This window comes from Camellia sinensis, chromosome 3, assembly GCF_055761805.1.
Source record: "Camellia sinensis isolate YWXY chromosome 3, ASM5576180v1, whole genome shotgun sequence".
Taxonomy (NCBI): domain Eukaryota; kingdom Viridiplantae; phylum Streptophyta; class Magnoliopsida; order Ericales; family Theaceae; genus Camellia; species Camellia sinensis.
This window is the reverse complement of record NC_138963.1, coordinates 42,596,182-42,620,357: the sequence shown is the minus strand read 5'-3', so window position 1 is coordinate 42,620,357 and position 24,176 is coordinate 42,596,182. Positions and strand designations below refer to the sequence as shown.

General features: G+C 38.5%; 1 pseudogene across 1 annotated transcript; it reads right to left on the bottom strand.

Moving 5' to 3' along the window:
• Positions 1 to 15,694: 15,694 nt before the first annotated feature.
• On the bottom strand, positions 15,695 to 23,611 carry LOC114269985 (secoisolariciresinol dehydrogenase pseudogene; annotated as a pseudogene). Its single transcript, XR_014363346.1, has 3 exons — positions 23,562 to 23,611; positions 22,604 to 23,331; positions 15,695 to 15,792 (listed from the first exon to the last, which is right to left on the bottom strand). The product of XR_014363346.1 is annotated as a secoisolariciresinol dehydrogenase pseudogene (transcript).
• Between the last annotated feature and the right edge of the window lie 565 nt (positions 23,612 to 24,176).

Below are 24,176 nucleotides of genomic sequence, written 5' to 3'. Positions count from 1 at the left end.
AGGTGATGTCACGGAGACGACACTGTCAGTGGCTCTCGAAAGCCAGAAGCAGCAGTGGTGTTACGAAGACGCCGGCGTTGATGCTATTCAGCAAAACCGAGCTTCGGAGAGTCTGGGTCTCTGAGGAAGTTATGTTGCTTGGCTCTGCAATAACAATCAATGTGTACACGACTTTAACGTTTGATCTGTTAAAACAAATGTCATTGGAATCATAGATTTTGAAATAAGACTTTTCACAAAAAAACTGCCACAAAATATATATATACAAGCGGAAGAGGGAGTCGTATTTTATACTCACAAATTTGGACCATTAGAGGGGTAAAATTCGAGGCCGATGTTGGAAATACAAACTGAAATCAGAGAGGTTTTACAGACTGTGATCAACAAGAATGGTGGCACGAGCAATGGCTAAGACAGAAAGTAGGCAAACCGACGTCGCGTTGAATCGGCGACGCGTTTCGCATTGATTAATTACGGTTGGAACCAGCAGGTGTAGCGCAAAATCGAGAGCTATGAGGTCTGAGCTCTGGAAGATATTTCCGGACCGAGAGGACGTCGAGTTGAATGGTGTTTAGCAAGACCACGCATGCAGCGTTGAGAGGGCGGCATGTGTGGTCGGTGCTTGGCAGTCAAGTCTACAAGCAGCGATGTGAGTGGGTGTAGCTGGATAGCCGAAGCCGGTGGCAAAACTGCAGTAGGAAGAAGACAATAGTGATTGGCATTGGATAGTTGCGGCCTACAGTAGCAATGGCGTCGCCGAGGAGTCGACGTTGGCAGTGGTTAGCAGAACTGAGCTCCGGCAGTTGCGTCAGTAAACTGAAGTGAAACACCAGTAGTGGGCAGCAGCTTGGATCCTACGCCTGCAGCAGTCGCGACGTTGGGACAAGTCAGTGGTGTTGCTTGGCGCTGTGATAGCAGTCGGTATGCAAACGATAGTCTTCAAAACAAGAAGCAGCGCTGGTTTGTTGAAGAAGAAGGATAGCCTCTCGATCTAGAGAGAGAGTAGGCTGAGAAATGGGTTTGGCGGCTGAGAAATGGATTTGGCAAAAAAAGAGGCAAGCTATGGAATAGGGTTTTGGGCCCTTTCCTTAAATAGAAAAAGAGAGGTATGATGCTTGGGATATTCCCTCAGATATGCTATATTTATGCATATATGTATATATATATATATATATAAGGGCCAGCTCACTTTGCTGGCTTGCCAAACAAGAAAAAAATGTGTTTGAGCCTTATCATTTCGTATTTGTTCAAAAAAAAAAGGTGCTTTATTATTCTTTGGTTGGAATAAAAAAAATACATATATAAATATTCTCAGATGTAAAAAAAAAAAAAAAAAAAAAGGAAAAAAAAAAATTGCTTGTCAATTTTATCCGTAAATTACAGTGCGCCATCAACTTTATCCATAGGCTTTGTCAAGACAACATATTTTTTGGGACGTGATGTGAAGCAGGGCCAAAAAAATGACAATATGCGCATCCGAGAAATTAAAAATTTCACATACACACAAGGGGCAAATGTAAGAGGAGCTAATTTGAGTCCGCTAAATTAATTAGGCCAAATAGCCCAAGATTGGTGGGCCCAAATTAATCACCATCAAAGGGGCCGAATTGTTCTAAGCCTCGAAAGGGTTCGGATCCACGAACTTAGAGACTTACTCAGGCTCAGACTCGAAAGAGTTCGGATCCATGAACCTAGAGATCCGAAGCACTTGGCTTCGAACGGATTTAGACGCAATCTAGGAGCCGCTTCATTAATGAGTCCCAGAACACTTGCAGGCTCGGAGCTTTCTAGGATCTACGCACCAGAACCATAGGCGTAATGGAGTTCGAACAAAGGACCCGATCCCAAGGACGGTGAGTGGAGATAAATTCACTCTTCGGTTAAACTAGCCTGTACCCGAGTTGAGGTGACACGACCCCGGGGAGTCCATGAGACTCGGCAATATTTAGCTGCGTGGGGTCCTCTAGGACTACCTCGGCCTTTTGGGATAATTGGGGATCATTGGTTAGGTACGGCTAAGAAGAAGTGTTCGCCGAGAGGTTGATTTCCTCTCCGGGGTTTTTCTCACCCTCAGAGAGGTCACCTCCTCGGACAAGGTGGTTAGAAGGAATATTCCCCATGTGATGCGCTCCATCCTACATCATGAGGTGCCTATAAATAGCACCCACCCATAGCTTTACAAGGGGAGGGGATTTTGGAGAGAAAACTCTTGGGAAAGAACTAATTTCCCTTCTCCATTATCAACCTTGAGAGTGAAAGTGGGAGATCCGTGAGAGAGCCTTGCCATTATTCTCTCTCTAGTTATTTTGCCTTCTTCTTCACCTAATCTCTTATCTCTATCATCTGTTTACTTTTGTGTTCTTAGTTGAGACTATTGAAGAATCTAAGCCTCTCATAATCTTCTAGAGAATTCGAATTTTTCTTCAAAGATCTTTGAAGATCTTCGAATTTTCCAATGACGTTCTTGAATCCTCTCATACAATACTGTAATTAATAGATACATCATATCTCAAACTAATTCTACTTACATAATAAAATTTATGTGATATTGAGAGTCAAATTGAATTGTACAAACAAAACTAAATTTTTGCTTAATAAAAATGTAGAGTAGTCCACACCAGCTGTAATCATCACCAATGTATAGTTTTTTGGGGTTGTTTTTTTTTTTGTAACTTTGCTATTTGTTTTATTTATTTATTTATTTGTTTTGTTTTTAGTGAACTTGTTAAAAAAAATTTCAAAAAACTTCACATTTATAAATTCTACTCGACTTCAAATTTCAAAAAACTCTTTGTGGGATTAAATTATTTTTTTAAACTTCTTACAACACCTTTATCCAACACTTCAAAGTTTCACCCGATACTTCAAATCTGATGTTGCACTCCAATAATTATTTTGGCATCAAGTTTGAACTCCATCGGCTGTACCAAAAGTTAACATGACTTTTGGCATCATCTTTTATGTCAATTTTGATATGAAAATTTCTTGATGCATTTTCATTTTTTCTTTTTTCTTTTCTTGTTTTTCTTTTCTTTTGTCTTCAAACAAAAGCAACTAACTGTGCAATTTGGTACAAACTGTGGTTGTTCCCATGTCATGTCATGTCTTTTCTCTTTTTTTTTAAAAAAAATAATATATTAATAGATTTGACATATTAAATAGAGAGCTTTCATGTCAATTTGTCATCCTAGCCTTCAAAAAAATTTGACATACTAAATTTTGAAAGTTTGAGTGTAAAAACTCTTAAATTTGTCTATACATGAGAGCATCTCCAATGGTGAACCTTTTTTTTCATTAAATCTGATAAAAAAAAAAGGGTGATTTTCTCAATTTGGTATTACCTCCTCCAACGGTTGCATCAAAATAATACTGGCTGGGGACACCTGGTGGAACGATCGGCCGGTCGACCGGTAAGGTGCAGAAATTTTTTTTTTAACCTGTTTGAACCTTTTGGACCCTGTTTGAACCTACTTATTTGAAAGGTGCCGGTCGACCGGCCGGTGGACTGGTGGCCCCACCTCCAACGTTCTTGCACAGTAAAATGGTGAAACCTTACACGTATTCTCAGTTTGATGAAATTTTTGCTTCATTCTCAGTTTAATATCAGTTTGGTGAAACCATTGGAGAGGAAAAAGGTGGCTTTTTTCATCAAATTCAAATTTGATACTGAGTCTGATGCAACGTTGGAGATGGTCTGACAAACTTAAAAAGTAAAAAAATTTGACATATTTTGGAAAAAAGATCATTAACGACAAAAAAAATATTTAGAAAAATATAATTTTTTTAACTGTATGCCAAACTAACCCTTAGTATATTAATCCCTAAAATCTAGATAGTGCTCTCATAATCTAAATAATTTTGTCTTGTTTGAAATCTCCTCCTAATTTCCTATTAATATTTTTTTGGTTTGATTTTTCTACTATAGTTTTCATGTAATGAGCAATTTTTATTATAACAAGACGTATTTTATCATAACTTGTTCTTACCTATTGTCATACAGCAATTGCTACTCAAAAGCAACCAAAATCTTATCCAATCTCTCTTGAATCAAACCACAATTTGTGATTCTTCCATGTGAATGGATAACCTTCATAATCCCTATGAATTCAAATGTTCACACAAATTAAGGGGTTGTTTGGTATGAACTATATAAGTGCATTTTTTGACTTTTTGGATGAAAAAGTATAGGAAAAAAAGATGATTGTTTAGGGTAACTTTTTGACTTTTTACGAAAAAATATGTATTAAAATATTGTATAAAATAGCAAAATTACCATATTATCCCTATGCCCTATGCGTACTGATAGTGTTGATTGAAGGACTAGTACGGACTGCTTTGAAATGCGAGGGTGCCTTTAGAACATATATATATATGATGAGGCTTCCTGGGTACTGTTGGGCCCGTGAGAGCCCATCACGGGTCCCGTTTCAATAATTCAAATCAATCAATGTGTAAAACTCGTCGAGTACTATATGTCTATTAAAAATCACGTTGATCGGATATCGATAGTTATGTGATCAAATCAGTTTTGTATGAAAAAATAGATGGTAAAAAATAAACGGCGGACAAAAATTTGATTTGATCACATAGCTATCAATATCCAATCAACGTGATTTTTTACAGGCATATAGTACTCGACAAGTTCTACACATTAAATGATTTAGATTATCAAAACGGGACCCGTGGATAACCCTCCCGGGCCCAACAGTACTCTCCAATTTAATGAATATATATATATATATATATATCTATTTTTTTATAAGATATATGAAAAGTATCCCATGAGTCCACACGTGAGCTTGTACCATCACTGGATGATACAATTTTGACTTGTATTTTTTATTTTATTTTTTTGCATTTTTTTTGAATAGTGATAATTTTTTGATTTTTTTAGTAACTGTTTAACTTTTTGTTTTTATAGACTATGCCAAATCAGTCCTAAAAGCAATTTCAGTCGCACATTAATTGTTCTAGCTTATATTTTATTTTATTTTTTATTTTTTAAGTGAGAAACAATTCTAAAACTTTCATCACTGACAATTATGAGTAGTTTGCAATAGTTGGAGAAATTATTTGATAATTTTAGAATATTATTTCACATCATTCCTAACAAAACATCTCTATTCAATTGCTTCTTAAAAAGAAATTATAATTTGTTTTTGAGGCAAATCTACGTGGTAACAAGACACTTTTTTTTTTTTAAACCAGTGACAAAACACTTATTCTATTGCATTTTTAGAGATAAAATAATAGGGAAATCACATGCTGGTGAAAATTGGAGAAAAAAATTACCAACATATGGAGGGGTGTAAGTGGCATTTGCACCTCCATAGTTTTTCATTCGGACTGGATAAGGGGGGATTAAAATCCATCGGACTTGAGTCCTGTGACTGTGAATCTTCTAGACTATTTGGTTGGATTGGATATGTATCCTGTATTTGTTTTTTCATGGGATTAGATGTCTCACTACAACAAAAAGCAGATTTCACGACTAAAACTGGATTTTTCATCGCTGAAAGTAGTAGAATTGGCGACTAAAATGGAATTAGTCGCCAAAATTGATTACTTTTGCCGACTAAAAGAGTTTAGTCGCTGAATATAAGGGTCTTAGCGACTAAAAGTCAGTTTAGTCACCGAATATAGGGGTTTTAGCAACTAAAGGTTTTTTAGTAGCCAAAAGTGATAGTTTTTGGCGACTAAAATAATTTAGTAGCCAAAAGTATAGGTTTTGGCGACTAAAAACAGTTTGGTAGCTGAAAGTGAAGCTTTTTGGCTACTAAAAAAAAATTAGTAGCTAAAAACAGTCAATTGGTGACTAAAATTTAGTTTAGTAGCCAAAAGGGGACGTTTTTGGCGACTAAAAACAGGTTTAGTCGCCAAAACTGGTTTTTTAGGCGGGAATGATTTTTTTTAGCGACTAAAAACTAATTAGTAGCCAAAACTATACAATTGGCGACTAAAAAATAGATTTAGTCGCCAAAAGTGATCTAATTTTTTTCAATAAATAATTTATTTTTTACATAAATTATATTGAATAAAAATAATTATTTATATATATATAGTTTTGTATAAATACCGGTCAAAGTAATATATAAATAATATATGCTGCAATTATATTCATGTGATGTTGTAGTGGCATAGTGCGGAGAGTGTGTTGGTAAAGGTTTGGAATGTGGGATGGGTCAGTGGTTCAAATCTTGGGAATAGCAGAGGGTAAATTTTTTTTTCCTGAAATATGCTTTTGGCAACTAAAAACAGTGGTCGCCAAAAAATTGACTATTGGCGATGAAAAGCTTAGTCGGCAAATGTATAAATTAAAAAAAAAATAATTCACTATTGGTGACAAAAAGAATAGTCACTAAATGTATAATTTTTAAAAATGTAATTGACTATTGGCGACAAATTCTTTGGTCGTTGAAGACTAAAACTTTGCCGACTAAAATTTTTTTAGTCGCCAATACCTCCGCTGACCATCTATTCGCAACAAACCGGCGACTAAAATATTTAGTCGGGGAAAGTGAAAAGTCTACTTTTGGCGACTAAAAAAGGACTTTTGGCGACTAAAAATTTAGTTGCCAAAGGTGTTTTTTCTTGTAGTGTCTGGAAAAGACTATTTTTAGTGAATCCAACGTTTGGTTGAACGGACTGGATAAGATAAATGAACAAAAGACTATTTTACTATTTTTCAATTATGTACTAAGTAATAGCAATATTAAACATATCTTTAATATTTTAATTATTTTGAGCTAGATTAAATAAAAATTTATTTTATTTTATTTTTTACACAATTAAATAAATTTATTTTTTTAAAACTAAATAGATAAAATATCAATAAAAATATATGTTATTTTTTTAATTAAAATTTTAAATAAATTTGTTTTTAAAAATAATAATAATTAAACAATGAAATTAAATAAAACATCTATTAACATTTAAATAATGAAATTAAATAAAATATAAACAAAATTTTAAAATAAAACATCAATAAAATATCAATAAAAAATTATTTTAAAAAAATAAAAATAAAACATCAATAAAAAGTTAAATAAAATTATTTTATTTTTAGATTGAGACATTTAAATTTTATTGAATTTTACTAAATATAATACTTAATTAAATAGTAGAGGGTCAAAATGGACATTTCATCACCAAATCCCAACAGTAAATAATCCCCCCCAAATTGTCCCACACTCCCCCTAGGATAGTATAATCTCCCATATGGGGGATAAGGAGTCCGGCCGGATTCCATGTCCGCCGGACTAAAAAAAAAACAAACATCGAATTGGATGATTGCTCGAATTACAATCCGCACAGTAAATAATCCCCCCTTATTACATTCCATGTATTTGTAATTTCTTTTCCTAACCCCACCTACAGTTTGTTCTCCCTAAAATTAATTTGGCCTACAAAAATTTATTTATTGAGAAAAAAATTTAATTTTAAAGGATAGCAATTCATTAGTTTGAAGAAAAGAAATAGTAATTTATCATTAAATATTTAATTTTGTTGCTAAAAATGTTAATGATACTTTTAACTTAAAAATATTTTATTTCTATATTTTTACCTCTAAAATCTTAATTTATTGTAGTCAATATTGTTGTTAAAATAGTAGGTCCTACTATCTTTTAGTCTCATTTGTGGAAACAACATAATATTTGTCCAAATACCACCAAATAACTTTTCAAAAGAAATACAAAACTAATGAGATCTATTATTTTAACTAGGAGTGCTTGTGATCGGGTTAGGTTAGGTGGCATCATATCCGTCATCCATTCAAATTTAGGTAGATTGGAAAAAATTAATCCGCTTGGTTAACGGATGCGAATTGAGCGGGTTGTGTGAATTGACGGGCGGATGCGAATTAATTTGACGGTTTGGACTTTACTATTTTATACTTTTTTTGAACTATTTTAGAGTTTTTTTTATATTATTTTGGGCCTTATTTGAATCCGAATTTTTTTATTCTTCATGTTTTATAATTAAAATGAATGCCTAAACTTCATACTTCATAAGTGTAAATAAAATGTACTTTTTTTAACATAAAAATATAATATCATTTTCCTAAGTGGATTGGCTGATCAGGTTATGTTAAGTGATCTCTTATCCGCCATCCATCTGAATATAAACGGATTTGACAAATCTTTATTTCCATCTATCCGTCTATATTATTGAAACAACTTAAAAGCAAATTAGTTGAATCTGATCGATCAATTTGACGGATCAATCAAATTCATTAGCACCCTTAATTATAACCAACCAAATTTAATTGGAGCACCACATGAATATGCCACAAGCAAAATACTGGAGTTTCACATTCAGAATGTGTAAATCAACAAATCCACCAAAGCAAGACTCTCAAAACCCTTGCCACTAAAAATCCGACCGAGGGCAAGCTAGTAGCCAAATGGGAAGGACCTTATGTTGTCAAGGCAAGACCCTGCCCACGTACTTACCGTCTCCAAGATATGGAAGACCGAGACCTCCCCCATCCATGGAATGCCAAGCACTTAAAATGCTATTTCCAATAAAATGGCGTGTCCTGCTTTTGTATCATTCAATTGTTGTATGTTTTATTTTGTCGATCTGAACACTTGTTCATTTTTGCCCTTTCCATACATGGTGTAAATTTGTGATCGACAAGCTGTGCCTTAATGATAGCAATTTAGCATCCTCATTATCTGTGTTGTGCTTCAATGTCAAGTTTTGGGCGACTCTCGGCCAGATTGAGCCCTCCAAGCCTCGGCCAGACTGAGCATGAATAGCTCAGCCAAACTGAGTTAAGCCAAGACTCAGCTAGAATGAGCCCTCCAAGCCTCAGCTAGACTGAGTATGAAGAACTCAGCCAGACTGAGTTAAGCCAAGCCTCAGCCAGACTGAGCATGAAGAGCTCAACTAGACTGAGTTAAGCCAAGCCAAGCCTCAGCCAAATTGAGCCCTTCAAGCCTCGGCCAGACTAAGCATGAAGAGCTCAACCAGACTGAGTTAAACCTAGTCTTAGCCAGATTGAGCCCTCCAAGCCTCAGATAGACTGAGCATGAAGAGCTCAGCCAAACTAAGTTAAGCCAAGACTCAGCTAGACTGAGCCCTCTAAGCCTTAAACAGACTAAGTTAAGCCATGCCTTAGCCAAACTGAGCCCTCCAAGCCTCAGCCAGACTAAGCGTGAAGAGCTCAGCCAAACTGAGTTAGGCCTAGTCTTAGCCAAACTGAGCCCCTCAAGTCTCAGCCAGACTGAGTTGTACATAGTGCCACTACTTAGTTAAATCTAAGTTCATTCTTATCCCAGGTCATTTTTACCAAAGTTAGATTACTTATCCAATTTTACCATTCATACACTTTATCAACAACTTTACCATTCACAAAAACAAAACAAAAAAAACAAGAACAAACCGTTACAGAACTGGCACCTTTATTTATTAATAACTTGCACCACTATACACTTTATTACAGAAATCACATTCACTTCATTACATTCACTTCATTACAAAACAAAAACAAAAACAAAAACAACAACAACAACAACAACAAAAACAAAGGAAAAACACCCAGCCCTCACTCCTCTTCACTGGACGCCAGATCTTCCTCTTCCATCCGCTCATCCAGGGGAGTCTGGGCGATATCATCATTTCCTACTTTCACCAGACTGAAGTCCACATCTGGGAACAGCTCCTGCATCTTATATTTGAAGCTCATCCAGCCGTTGTCCCAGTACTGGCTCATTTCGTGCTTATAGAAGTCTGACTGCCGAAAACCCTGGATTACTTGTTCTTCGGACCTACCAGCGGCAGCCATTCCTGATGGCCCAGCACCCTCTTCACCCTCCTTGGCCAAACTCCTCGCGACCGCTGCGTCGATGGCCATTTGGAATTCAGCAGACCCTTTAAACTGTTCCACCGCTGCCATGCAAAGGTCCAGATACGCAGCCCTCTCAGAGGCCATTTTGGTCATCTCTTCCTCCAGGGTTTTCTTCAACTCCGCGATGCACCCATCTGCTTCTTCTTTGTCTTTTAGGACCTGGTCACGCAGCTCTTCATTGTTGGTGAGGGCCTCTTCCAACCTTTCCTTGGTAGTGTTGCAGGCTTCTTGGACTTCACCTACCTTCCTCCGCTCGCCCGCCAGCTCAAACTCTAGCGATACCACCTTGTAGCGCACCATTTCCAGTGCCGATCTGGCAACGGCGAGCTTGGAGGCAACCTCGGCTTGACTTATTCTGGCAGGTTCTGCTAAGTAACTCTGCACCACCGCCAATACTTCTATCTTTTTCGCCCTTTGCGCATAGTCCAGGCCCTTTGCACAAGCACTTCGCGCTGCTTTTCTCCAGCCCGCCATCTCCACCTTTAAGTTTTGCAATTATGCCTTCACCCCTTCCAGCTAGGCCTTTAGTGGCTCTACATCCACATTTTCCTACACTGCCTTATTCAGTAGGGCCGCCGCCAAGGTCGTTGCTTCCATCTGCGCCGAACAGAACCCTTTCAAGAGGTCAGCCTCTATAAATTATGCCATCCTCCACACCGCCGCATCCTCCACAACCCCCAAGAGACGATCTGCAGCGATCCTGGCTTCGTTCCCTTCTTCTGCCGAATGATTGGCCACCGCACGAACAAGATACGTGGTCGTCTTCAACGTGGCGCTCGTCTCCGCTCTGCTCACTTGCCCCCTTCCCACCCCTGGACTTGGGGACACTTCTTGTACAGGCACATTCTTGGACGATTGGTCTTCTAACTGTTCGCCTCCTGCAAACTGTTCTTGCTTAGTTGTTCCACTCGCCACTTGGCCACTTGGCCTCTCCCACCCCAATCCTAGTCTCTCCCAGCTCTACTTCTGGGGATACCTCTGCCATCCCCTCCTTCGCCTTCTTCAGTACTAGCCCTCCCTCACTCTCCTCCACAGCCACCCCCATTTTCTTCTTTTTCTTCAACACCGCCTCCACCTCCTTTTTGCTCCTCTTCCTTAGCGGATTCACTGGCAGTGGCAGCGACGCAAAATCGATCAAGTCCTTCTCTCCTAGCGGCTTGGGGCGTGGTCGGATTCGCTCTTTCATGGCCAGCTTGGGCACACGACCTAACTTTGATTCTTTATATTTATCTGCCTTGGCGAACGTTCTTTTCTTCTCTACCTCCTGCATCTTCCTCCTCGCCTCCAACTCTTTCAGTGCAGGGTCCTCCTTGGTCGGCTATGGCCCCAGATTCAAGGCAAACAAGGTTGAAGGCTGGATAAGGTCATCCCACTTTAGGCCCTCCTTCTCCCTCCACTCCTTTACTCATTTAACCCTATTCTCCGCCTCTGCCTCCAGCCTTGGCTCCACCGACTTAATTAGAATTTTCCACATTGTACGCACCCCCCCTACCGCCATTCACCGATACATAAAACCACCTTGGTCTTTACCCCTTCACCGACGACAGCAAACCCGTCACTAATCCTCTACCCGCCACCGCCTGCAAGGTCACCCATGTTTCTTGTTGACCAGAGGCCTTATAACAAGAAAAGAACTCATCCACTGTCATCGCTACTCCCCCGGTCGCCCGTGGCCATGCGATCGCGTACGCCTATAATATTGTCCATGCATTGGGCATAAGTTGACCTATGCCACTATTTGTGGGAGTGGCAACCTCAGACCCCCCCTGCCTGGGCAATGCCTCCTCATATAGTGTAAACTCCATCGAACATGCATCCGCCGCCCTCTCATTCGACGTCAGCAACTTCAACTCTATCTCCGCTGGAATTTGGTATTTCTTACACACATCCTCCAACTCCTCCACCGTAAACGTCAATTTGTCTGCCTTGGTGTTCCAGTGGTCAGGCCCCACTTGGCTAATTGGCCTCGCTGCCACAATCATTGTGGACAGACGAGGTCGCGCCACTTGCTCCGCCCCTTTTTCCTCCCACCTCTCTGTCCTATATTGCTCCGCCAACTCCACCGCATCATCCTCACCTAGTGCCTCTAACCTCATGGCTTGTGTTTCGTCTCGAGCTATCTCTTTTATGTTTCTGTGTATTGCTTCAGGCGCAGGCGCGAGAAAGTTCACAAACTGTTGGAGGGAAGCGTCACATGAAACAAACGAGGTCAGGTCTGGGATGTGTTGGTTTCTTGCAATGAGATATGTAAAACAGATAACTCCAAATGCCCACGGTTTGCCTATTTTCCAAGGATCGAGGTTAAAACTCGCTAGTTTGAAAATTTCAAAAGTTACAACCCCCGTCTTTTCCACATCTTATCCTAACCATAACCTTCCATCACCACTGGTTTAGATCATCCTACATGTACAGCCACGATTCATCACACTCTTCCCCTCCCCCGTCTATTCCACTTCACATCATTATGTGCCTCATCACTCTTCGAGCCCCGCGCACCGTCACTACCTCTTCGGCCCTCCTCACGCTCGGCCCCCATCGTGGTCAATCCTTCTCACAGTCGATCCTTTTGCTCGGCCCTCTTTACGGTCGGCCCTCCCCTCAGTCGGTCTTCTCGCTTGACCCTCTTCACGGTTGGTCCTCGCGGTCGGCCCTCCTCTCGGTCGATCTTCTTGCTCGGCCCCCTCCGCATTCAGTCCTCCTCACGGTCGACCCTTTCGCTCGGCTCCCCTTCATGGTCAGCCATTCTCTCAGTCGGTTCTCTTGTTTAGCCCCCCTCACAGTCAACATTCCTCTTGGTCGATCTTCTCGCTCAGCTCCCTTTGCGGTCGATCCTCCTCACGATCGGCCCTCTCGCTCAGCCCCCCCTCGTGGTTAGCCCTCCTCTCAGTCGATCTTTTCGCTCTGCCCCCTTCACGGTCGGTCCTCCTCACGGTCAATCCTCTCAGTCGGCCCTCTTTACGGTCGACCCTCCTCTCAGTCGGTCCTCTCACTCGGCCCCCTTCGCGGTCTCGGTCCTCTTGCTCGGCCTCCCCCCGTGGTCGGCCTACCTCTCGATCGATCATCCCCCTTGGCTTGAGAGGACTCTTCCCATTTTCCTTCTTACTCCCTTCATAGGAATAAAGCTGCACTTGATAATGGGGACTACTAATATCGATGGGCCCACAAAAGGTTTTGGCTCACGACTTAGAACCCAATTCACGGTTCAAGTACTAAAGCGCAGCACCCTTGAGAACCCAATGTTGAACCAGGGACCAATGGCATCTAAACACTTGTCAAGCGGGGAACCAGCCACGTAGCAAAGTTATTGCACCCATACATCAGCACTTAATGGGACCCTAGTAGCATTAAATGCGGCAGCTTTTTCACGTCGGAGAAAACAGGCTCATCGTGAATGAGGTCAGCTAAACCTTAGACTTAAGGTCGACAAGACAGCTGGGAAAGGACAAGGAAATGATGAATGAAGAAGATAAAAGGCTTCAAAAGAACAATATAGATAAAGTTTTCTTTCACGCCGCTCGTACATTATCTCTCTAGAAAAACCTCCTTACCTTGAACTAACTTGATCGTTGGAGTGTCCGCTGGGGGGACCTCTCTTCATTGGACCGTTTTTGCAGGTGTGTTCTATGAACTATAAGCCCAACAGACCTATTTGAAGTGTGGATCAATCTGGCCCATCCAGCCTCCAAGTTTACAGTATCATCAGTAGGCATTTTGTTGCATTCTGGTTCTCGAAGTATGGATTATGTTGCATTATTATCCACAAAATATACAATCTGTAACATTTTTATCCGTAATTTTTCAATTTAATTTTTTTTAAATAAAGTTATGAAAATACCCTTCATTCCTTTATTAATTTTGAATGACCATAATGACAAGAAGTAAAGTGTAACAGTCTACCTATTTTGAGGATCAAAATGAAAAGTGAAAAAAATTAAAGACTAAATTGTAATAGGCTATATACTTTGGAGACACGTGTATATGTGATCATGGTTTCAAATTCCATAGTTGGTGACTATTCTTTCATTGATTGATTTTTTATTTTTTTTATTTTTCTCAGATAGCAGAGAGTGCAAAAAAAAGCTTGGGATATTAGTGATTGGAGATGAAGTTTATTACCATCTAGCTTTTGGGAGTAACCCTTTTGTGCCAATGGGAGTGTTTGGATCAATCACGCTTGGTCTTGTCTGGAAATATATTAATTTTTTAATTTTTTAATTAAAATATGAGATTAAAAAAAAAATTATATTTGAAATTACTTTTTAATTTTTACAAAAAGATATGTAAAAAATATAGATAAAATAAATCTTTAATTTTTTTGTTCAAATTATTACTTTTTAATTTTTTTAATAATTTTTAAACTTTTAGACTAAAATATTGAATTGCCAAACGTGAACCAGTTGGTTTGATTTTTTTAATATTGTTGGTATATTTATTAAAATAATAAATAATTATAGAGTCAAATGCACCAACAATTACGCTAGTTTAGTTTTAAATCTTAAAATTATATCAACTATATATAACCGGATATCTGATCATTAAAAAAAATATTGTGCGGGGGTGATTTCCGCACTATGAAGAAGGGTTAAACTTCGTGGATGAACAGCGTGTTTTGGAAATTTAAGATCTGCACAAAATAACAAAATGTGAGGCTGCTCGACCGGGGTTTGGTCGGAAACCCCTCCAATGGTAAAGTTAGGGACTCAGGGAGAGGAAGAAGAGAGAATACAAAGAGTGTGTATGTGTTAAGTGTGTGGATTTTCAGATCCCTTGAGAGTGAATAGTGTTCACCTTTTATAGGAGAAGGTTGTTTGTCGTTCAAGTCATTCTCTCTTCGCCATCTGTCCAATGTGTCTTATTTGTGGTCGTCTCCCATTGGAGGAGGACGACCACTCTGCCTGACACTCAGGTGTAGGTCTGTTTTATTTGTCTCATTAGCAGACATCTCTCATTGGAGGAGGACGACCACTCCGCTTGTCATTCAGATGCAGGTCTATCATATATGCACCTTGTCCCTCTGCACCTCCATGTCTCCACGTTCTGTTCATACAGAGGGAGAGGAGTAGAGTTGTTTGTCTCTTGTGGGCCCAAGAAAAATCTTCAATGAATTGGCCTTCTTTGAGTTGGCCTACTCTAGAATGGTTGTCCAACCAGGAGGTTCAATATGTTGCTCAGCCCACTTCGGAGTGGTTGTCTGTCCATCCAGGAGGTTCAACATGTTACTCAACCTATTTCGGAGTGGTTGGTTGCCCGTCCAGGAGGTCCACCATGTTGCTCGGCCCACTTTGGAGTGACATTCGTACATTGGGCCGAGCTCCTATGATTGTCTTGCTTCGAAGCAAGTGTTGGCCATAGGGCCGAGGTCCAACCTAGCTCAACCTCGAGGTGAGCATTGCATTGGGCCTAGCACCAAGACTTGATTAATTTTTACCCACTTCAAATATATATCAATACAAGATCTCAACATATATATTATTAATATGGGTTGAGCTTCTCTCTAGATATAAACCCATGGAGCCCACCACGTGTTGATTCGATCGTTTATTTTGTAGAATACTTCGTGAATATTATTCCTAAAAAAATTAGACCAATCTGATAATTTTAACATCTTCGCGTTTATCTAAAAAAATAAATTATCTATTTTTAAAAATACATTTATCACCTTTTTTTTTACTTATAAATAAAAGCAGTAAAATAAAAAAATAAAAAAAAGATGCAATTATCAAATTAATTTAAATTTTTTTAACAATAATATAATCATAATATTCCATAAAATAAATGATTCAAATTATTAAACTAAACTGATGATAATACACCACACGTACAAGAAGTGGTATTGATATTTTAGGATGACATCTTGTTGAAGAGCTCTATGAAAACCGGATTAGTGGTGCTGTAACCACCGTCGATCAACAGGTTGACCCCGCTCATATACTTGGCCTCTGTTTGGAAAGTGAGTTGGCTTTTTTGGATTTTTTGGCTATATGAGCCTAGGGCTCAAAAGCCTGGTTTGGGAAGGACTTTTTGACTTTTTTGACTTTTTGGTAAGGTGTCATCCTGTTAAATTACCAAACTGCCCTTTTTGGCTTTTTTTTTTTATTTTTTATTTTGGGTTTGGATTTCCCATATTTTGCTTTATTTATTTATTTATTTCTTTATTTTAATTTTGGGTTTGGATGTGGCATTTTTTGCTTAATTGTTTTTTTTAATTTTTTTTATTTTGGGTTTTGATTTGCCATATTTTGCTTTTTTTAATTATTTTTTTTTGGGTTTGGATTTGGTGTATTTTTCGAACCATTTTTTTTTTAATTTTGGAAGTGGATTTGGCATTTTTTGCTTTCATTGTTTTTTTTTTTTGTTTTAATTTTTTTATTTTGGGTTTGGATTTGGCGTATTTTGCTAAAATTTTTTTATTTTTTTAAATTTATGTTTTTGTCTTTGTTTTTTTCTTTTTACATGAATTAGTTCTTTTTCTTTATTTTTATTGGTATAGAAGCACTTGTTTTTGTTATTTATGTGTTTCATTTATTTGTAAATTACATGGCGAATGATGATTTATGTTTTCATGTTATTTTTTTTAAATGTTTTTGAATGAGGCGTATTTTTTTCATTTTTTTTTTAAAATTTACGATTTTGTCATTTTCTTATTCACTCACATTTTTTATTTTACATTTTAAAAAAATGGATTAAGCATTTCCGATCTTGTGAATTTTGGTTTTTCAGAGTGCGGCACGTCACCAATTGGAAGGGGGTCTATCCCCGTGTACACACATACATATTGTACATGATAATATATTTCAATACAGTCTGTTCCACGTGTGTCATTAGTAATGTTACAACCCTACGGAAATTAGGTCGACTTTTATATATTTCCTAACATCCCGTTATTACGCATGTAACATAATTTGTCGCGTATGTGAAGGCGCACCAATGCCATATGTGGGTCCTCATCCCCAACCATTAAACCATCCTCGTCATGTTCAACTTCTGGTATGGCATTTACTATTGTCATAGCCTCTTCCTCGTCACAGATTGGGTGAACAGTTGTTGGGTTACCTGTGTTGCGCCGTATATAATTATGTAATGCCATTGACGCACCTACTAACTGAACTTGCACATTTGCAAAGTCATACCGAGGCATGTCTCGAATAAACCCCCATCGATTTTTCCAGGCACCGAAGGTGCGTTCCACCACACTGCGTAAGAACGAGTGCACTTTGTTAAATAACTCCCTTGGCGTGTTTGCCGTCCTGTTCCGTGCAATACGTCGAAATTCTTGTTGGTGGTAACGGTGGCCTTTGAATGGTGCTAAGTACCCTGTCCGGTTTGGATAACCAGAATTGACAAGATAATATTTGCCTGCAGACATGACAACAATGTATGATACCTAAAATTTGTACAGAGAACCCCCTAAATCCACAAACATCGGCATGTGTTACATTCGTCAGGATGTGGGAATGGGACATTGTCATTAGTCAGTATCTCGTTGAATATGTGACTATCATGCGTACTTCCTTCTCATCCGCACGAAATGAATATGAAACACATGTCAAAATCGACTGCGGCCATGATATTTTGCGTGTGACAGTATTTCCTATCGAAATATGTTGCTGTATCTGGCCCCGTAACCCATGCACTTACATGTGTTCCGTCTATTGCGCCAATGCAGTCCTGCAAACAACCCAATTCTTTTGTTGCTTAAAAAAATATACGATGTTTTGTTTTTTCCATACGCCACGTCCAGTTAGTAATAAAAACAAAATAACAGACACTCTTTATGTATATATGAAGAATGTATTTCGGTAGTACCTTGAACGGTAGGTATTTCCGTCTAGACCGCACGTATGGATGTATACGATGCTGATTGTATGTGGGCCGGCAATGAACAACAGTGAACTGCTTCATGGAAGTTAATACGTTATGCACATGCCGAGACACAGTCTCCCCCGAATGTTGGAACCGTTATTGGATTTCCCGATTTTGCTTCCCTTTCAACACATGGATAAACATTGCAACGCTTTCTTCAACAGCTAAACCATGTGGACGTTGCGGGACTTGTAACCCAAAATCATTTACTAATGTTTCACACAGGGTGAGAAAAACTTCCTTCGGCATGGACACGTTTTCCTCAAATCGGCCCATATGGCCAGCATATAGTTCGGATATCCATGCATTCCCGGTCAGTATAGAAGTGTGACATGGTGTTTTAGCCATGTGTTTTTGGTACCACTCTGTCGCATATTGGCATGCTTGTAGAAATGTGCAGTTGTGTTCTTGTTGCACCTGGACTGCCATTTGATTAAGCAATTCCATTATTCCGTCGTTGTAGCTTCCATCCCAGGGATTCATTACGTCTTCGTTGACGCGAAACCTACAAGAGTGGCACTGTTTCAATCAGTTTGCTTCCCCTTCATCGAGTCAATTAATTTCAAAATTTGCAATACTAAAAATTCAATATGTTCACAACCCAATTTATGGACTGCCATCACAAATGTATTTTTTTACGCATAATGATATGAAAAATGGAAAAATTGTGAACCTGCTAAACTTTTGTGATACAGGGCGACCATGGTGGTGACAACCACAAAAGTTGAACAGAAGATATGAAACTAACATCGTACTTTGGAAAATATAAACATACACAAAGCTAGCAAGGAAATCCATTGTACCCAATTCTACAAAATATCCATACATTTAATTTGAATAGAAGCATCCCATTCATGTCTCACAAAGCGTGCACACACAACCATCCTATTTCATAACAGCATCCCATTCATGTCCCATTCATATCCATACCTAAAAGTTTTGGAAACCATATGTTGCAAGAAAAAACATAAACAAAGGAAAGATAAAAAAAAAATGCACACACAACCATCCTATTTTAATACAGTGCCAACAAAAAACATAAGTAAAAGTTTATAGAATGCAAGAGAAGGAAAGGCATATTCAACACTCATAACAGTGCTACATCACATCCGGCGAGCCCCGAACAGATTTGCAAAAGGCGCCGACGTAGTGCACTGGAGCTGCTTCTGGGTAAGCCATCCTATGATAGAGTCGTCATCAGGCTGGCACATCATCACCTCCCGTAAATCGGCGTTATCCATAACTGATGTGGCGAAGTGGAATAAGGGCGTACCAACCAGCGATGTAATACCTATCAGGCGATGCATGCACTCTGAAATAATAAAAAGCGATTCATTGCCTGTGACGTGCCTCACTGTAACCTGCTGATTCTTTGTACGCACCACATCTGTCAGAGTGTTCATGCTCCACTTGTTGCCTTCTTGGACTTTGAAACACTGCTTGATGGCGTCTTTCTCTTTTTTCCCTTTTCGATCGGAACATGCTCCAGTGAAGAATCTGAATCCACGTCCTGTACTCCTGTGGGTATCGGATCAGCAAATGGCTGGGCCCCCAAACTGTGCACTGAATCAGATGAGTCCTCAGCAACTTCAGGAAGTTCCTCGCCCGGGGTCCAATGGTGCTTCCCCGTAGCTGATGCCCCCATGAAGACGATCCCCATCAAGTCACGATGTTCCAAGGTTTTTTTCCTAAACTTGGCACACACCTTGTTTATCTGTTCAAATAGAGATATATGAAAGAGAATGATGTTACGTTTCATATAATTAATAAAAATTTAACTACAAAAGTTAAAAATGTACTAGTAAATGACACATATGAAATATAAGAGTACATGTACTTACCGATTCCATTTTGTCCCACCACTCCTCAGGTGCCTGAAACATGCCGGTGTCACAGTCAAACCCTATCCCTGACACTCATTTGCTTGAATCCATCAACTCTGTCCACGCTTGCCACTCTTTTTTCAAACGCATGTACTTATTCTTCAACTGTTTGAGTGCATGTTTTCTTCCTGTTTTTCTCTCAAATTTTCTTGTCAAGGACTTGTACCCTGCTTGGCTGAGGACTAGGAATGGGCGATTGCCTTTAGTTATCTCATTCGCAATCAATTGCAGGAAAACTCAGGTTGAGGCACTGTCCCATGTGGCCTTGTGGCTTAAATGATTGTGTGTATCTTCAAGATTGCTTGACTTGTCAGTGACAACGCCTTTGCTTTTGGATTGGGTATGCGGAGAAGTACGTATGGAAGCCATTACTAATGTTCGGTTACAAAAGATTACCATCACACATACGGTTGTTATATACAAACTCATAAGCCATTACACATTAATAACACAGAAACAGAGAGATAGGATGCCAAATAACGCAGCAGTTAACCATTGCACATTAATTTTATACTACCACAGGTTCCATGGAAGTTAGTATTGCACATAGTTATGATAGTCATTAATACGTCTACCGTTTCGAAACTACCAACATAGTAACGTGTTCGTACATACTATTGTACATACTACCAATAAACAACCAACATAGTAACGTGTTTGTACATACTAAAACATTTTTTAACGTTGCTTACATACGGAACAACAAAACGACAACGACAATGCATAGCACATACACGATGGTCTTAAGGACACGGAAGGATTGTTGAATGTCTATGACATCAGCCCGCAATTGCATGACAAATTCATCCCTGGGTGACGTATAGTCTTGGTTTTCTCGCCTGGGTTCATCGCACCAACCAATCCAACTGACACAGGGCTGATGAGTGCAAATTATGGAACTATTAGTTTCATGGGTTGTTAACGAAGGACAGTTATGACCTAAAAGAATGGGTCACTCACCAAAGGGCGGGGGCATGCAAAGTAGGGACGCCCTGGATTTTTGGTGGACCTAGAAATCTTAACAACACAGGGTCCATGTCCACAGGCACACATTCGTGGCCATGTACTGGAAGTTGCAGTAGAGGTAAACGAAGCCATGCTACGATTTACAAACAATAGCGTAATTTTTTTTAAATGTACATGAATGAACAACGAAACGTATAAATCTTAACAAAAAAAAAGTTTTTGATTCCGATCATGGACACTTATTATTACTAGACTAGTAAAATATGTCAAATTATTTTCAGTTGGTTGACTCAAGTGTTTGACAATACTAAAAAAATATATATAACATGCAAGATTGTACTTATTTTTAACATTGCAGATGAAAGTATAACACAACTGACATGCACATGAAAAATGGACATACTTGTTTGGTAAAAATATTTCGTAACTAGAAAAAGTGATTTCGTTTTTCCTCAATAGGTATTTCACAGAATCAGACATGCATTCGCAGTGGTCATTGACAATACCAATAGCAACTGGGTAGAGACAAGCTGCTGAATTTATGTATACATTAATTTGATAACTCAGAATTCATTCATGTACTGAATTCGTAACATTCGACATGCATTCACAAGAATCAGAGTGTTTCATCACAATGTTTTACCATAATCAGAAATGCATTGACAACAATCAGAGTGTTTCGTCAGAGTGTTTTACCATAATCAGAAATGCATTGACAAAACCGTAAGTGCATTCACAGTGCTCATTTAGAATTAATAATAAAATGAGAAACATATTCACTTGGGGAGTAAACTTGTGTAATATTGTAATTTTATTGTGTAATATATATAACTAAAGTACTAATTTTATTGTGTAATTTTGTCTTAACATTGTTCGTAAACATTATCTTCGTAAATTACAATTTATGAATGAGTATATATATATTTTTTAAATATTAACAAATTTATTAGTGTATCTGAATATAACTAGAAAAATGTAAATTACAATGTGACAATTTACTTAAGAACAGAATTTGAAAAAAAAAAAAATTATTTATACGAAATTTTTTATTCATTAAGAACAGAATACGAAATTTTTTATTCATTAAGAACAGAATCTAAAATAATTTATTCATTAAGAACAGAATCTGAAAAAAAAAATAATTTACTTACAGAAAAATGTTAATTAATAAAGAACAAATATTTATTTATACGAAATTTTTTTGTTACCATTTATTCATTAAAATTTTTTGTTAATTTACAGAAAAATGTATATTAATTTTAATTTTTTTTTGTTCGTTAATTAATTTTTGTACTTATCAGAAAAATATTAAATTATAAGTATTTATTTACTTGGTGAAAATGTAAACATAATTTTATAATATGTATAAATGAAGAACAGATTTTGGGAAGGAAAAATATGGAAGAATCAACCATGTTTGAGGGATATATGGGTTTGTTTTGCCCAAAGTTGGAGTCTCATAACAACTGAAACAACAAATTTCGAATTGTAGCTTAAAAATTAACAAGGAAAAAATGTCAATATCCCCAGATCGGCAAATCTACAACGACATACCATCAATACAGGCCAAAATACAGTGCGATCTGAAGTGGGGAAAGGAAAAAAGTAGAAAAAAATAAAATTATTCCATTCATGAAGCATTGGGCATTAAGATCTACGAAATCAGAATGGATTTGGAAGAGTTACCAGTTAATTGGTGGTGTATCGAATAGGGTTCGGTCTTGTTCTCTGCCGCCAGAAGCCTACTCCAGTGCCGATCGCCTCTGCGAAGCCGTATTTTGATGGCGTCGCCGGTGGTTGGGAGAGATCGCCTCGCTCGTTTCTTCCGTGCCCTAGGACCGTTGGGTTGTGTTGTGTGTGTGTGTGGTGGGGCGTTGGACGACATGAAGGAAGGAAAGAGATGTGAGGGTATTTTGGTCAATTTACCTGTAGAAGGGTTCCTCTCCAACCCTAGCAAGCGTGTTTTGTTGCATGTGGCTACATGAGATTGTTTTGTCGCATGTGGCTCATATAGCTATTGAGCCTTTCCCAAACAGACGCTTAGACTCGTCGCTCCCCAAATACACCACAGCCTCGGCCATATCTTCTATTTCCAACCTCACTCCTTCCAAGTTGGCCGACTCGCAAACCAGCTCTTCCACCTCCTCCTCATTTATCCCCAGCCCATTTCTCAGAATCGGCGTGTTCATAGCGTGCGGAGAAATACAATTCACTCTTATCCCATCCTTCCCGAGCTCCACACACAAGTTCTTCGCCAGCCCCACCACGACGTTCTTCGACGCCGTGTAAGGGTGAGGAATCGATCCATAAATCGCAGAAACCGCGCTCGCTGTGAACACAATGCTGCCTTTTTTGTTTGGAATCATTGCTCTGGCGGCATGTTTTGCACAGTAGAAAGCACCGAAGACGTTGACGTCGAAGACTCGCTTGAGATCTTGGGAATCGAGGGATTTGATTGTGCAATCGAACTTGCCGCCGATCCCGGCATTGCTGAACATGATGTCGAGTTTGCCGTGTTTGGCGATGGCGGTGTCTACTGCGTGTTCCACGTCGCACTCGTTGCTCACGTTGCAGTGTACGAAAGAAACGGATTCGGTGGAGGTGGAGGAGATGACGGTGTTTTGGATATCCGTGATTATGACCTTGGCGTCGTGCCGTACGAAATGCCTAGCGGTCGCCTCGCCAATGCCGCTGGCGCCACCAGTTATCACTGCCACTTTACCTTCTAGCCTACAAAATTATCGGGATGAAAAATGATACAGAAGTCTATTTTTTAAATTTATTCTTATGGCTCATTGATATGTTAAAAAAATTATTAATTATTAATTGGAGGCGTTATTTTAGATATGTTAATTAATTTTTAATTTGAAAGAACACTAACCATTAAAAATATGATGAAATTAAAAAATATATATATATTTTAAGCTTGTTGTGAGATCAAATAGCTAGAGAGAAATTTTCTTTTGGTTGTGGAGAGGAATTGATGGGTTGGTTGCCTCTTGGCAATGGGAGATAGCAAGGAAGAGGCTTTCAATAGATCTGACATGATGTTTCCACTGTGGATGAGAGAACTTGAGCTGTGAAAACTTTGTATTTAGAACACAATCAAGGGATGGGTCCAATATATAGAGAAAAATTATCTGGTGATCTGGGAACAAATTTATAACGCGTCTTAATTTAGGGGTTGTTTGGAATTGTCTAAACCTATGTTTGGAAAGAAGGTTTTGTGGCTTTTTTGGCTAAAATAGCCACAAAAAATAAAATAGGTTTTTTAGTCTAATAAGATAAAATATTACATCTAATCTATAATCATTATATTATTTCTCTAAAAAAAAAAAACAAAAAAGTCAAAAAAATCAAAAGCCCTTCCCAAACTAGGCTTTTTAGCCCCAGGTTAAAATAGCCAAAAAAGTCAAAAAACTAAAAAGCCAACCCACTTTCCAAACGAAGCCTAAATAAGTGTACTTTTTGACTTTTTATGAAATATGAGTTGAGTTTGGGTTGGGTTTGAAGTGATGTGTTAGAGAAGTGATGTGACTTAAATAAGATGATGTGACTTAAATAGAATAGTGACTTTTTGACTTTTTTTAAACATGCCAAACCAGCCCTTA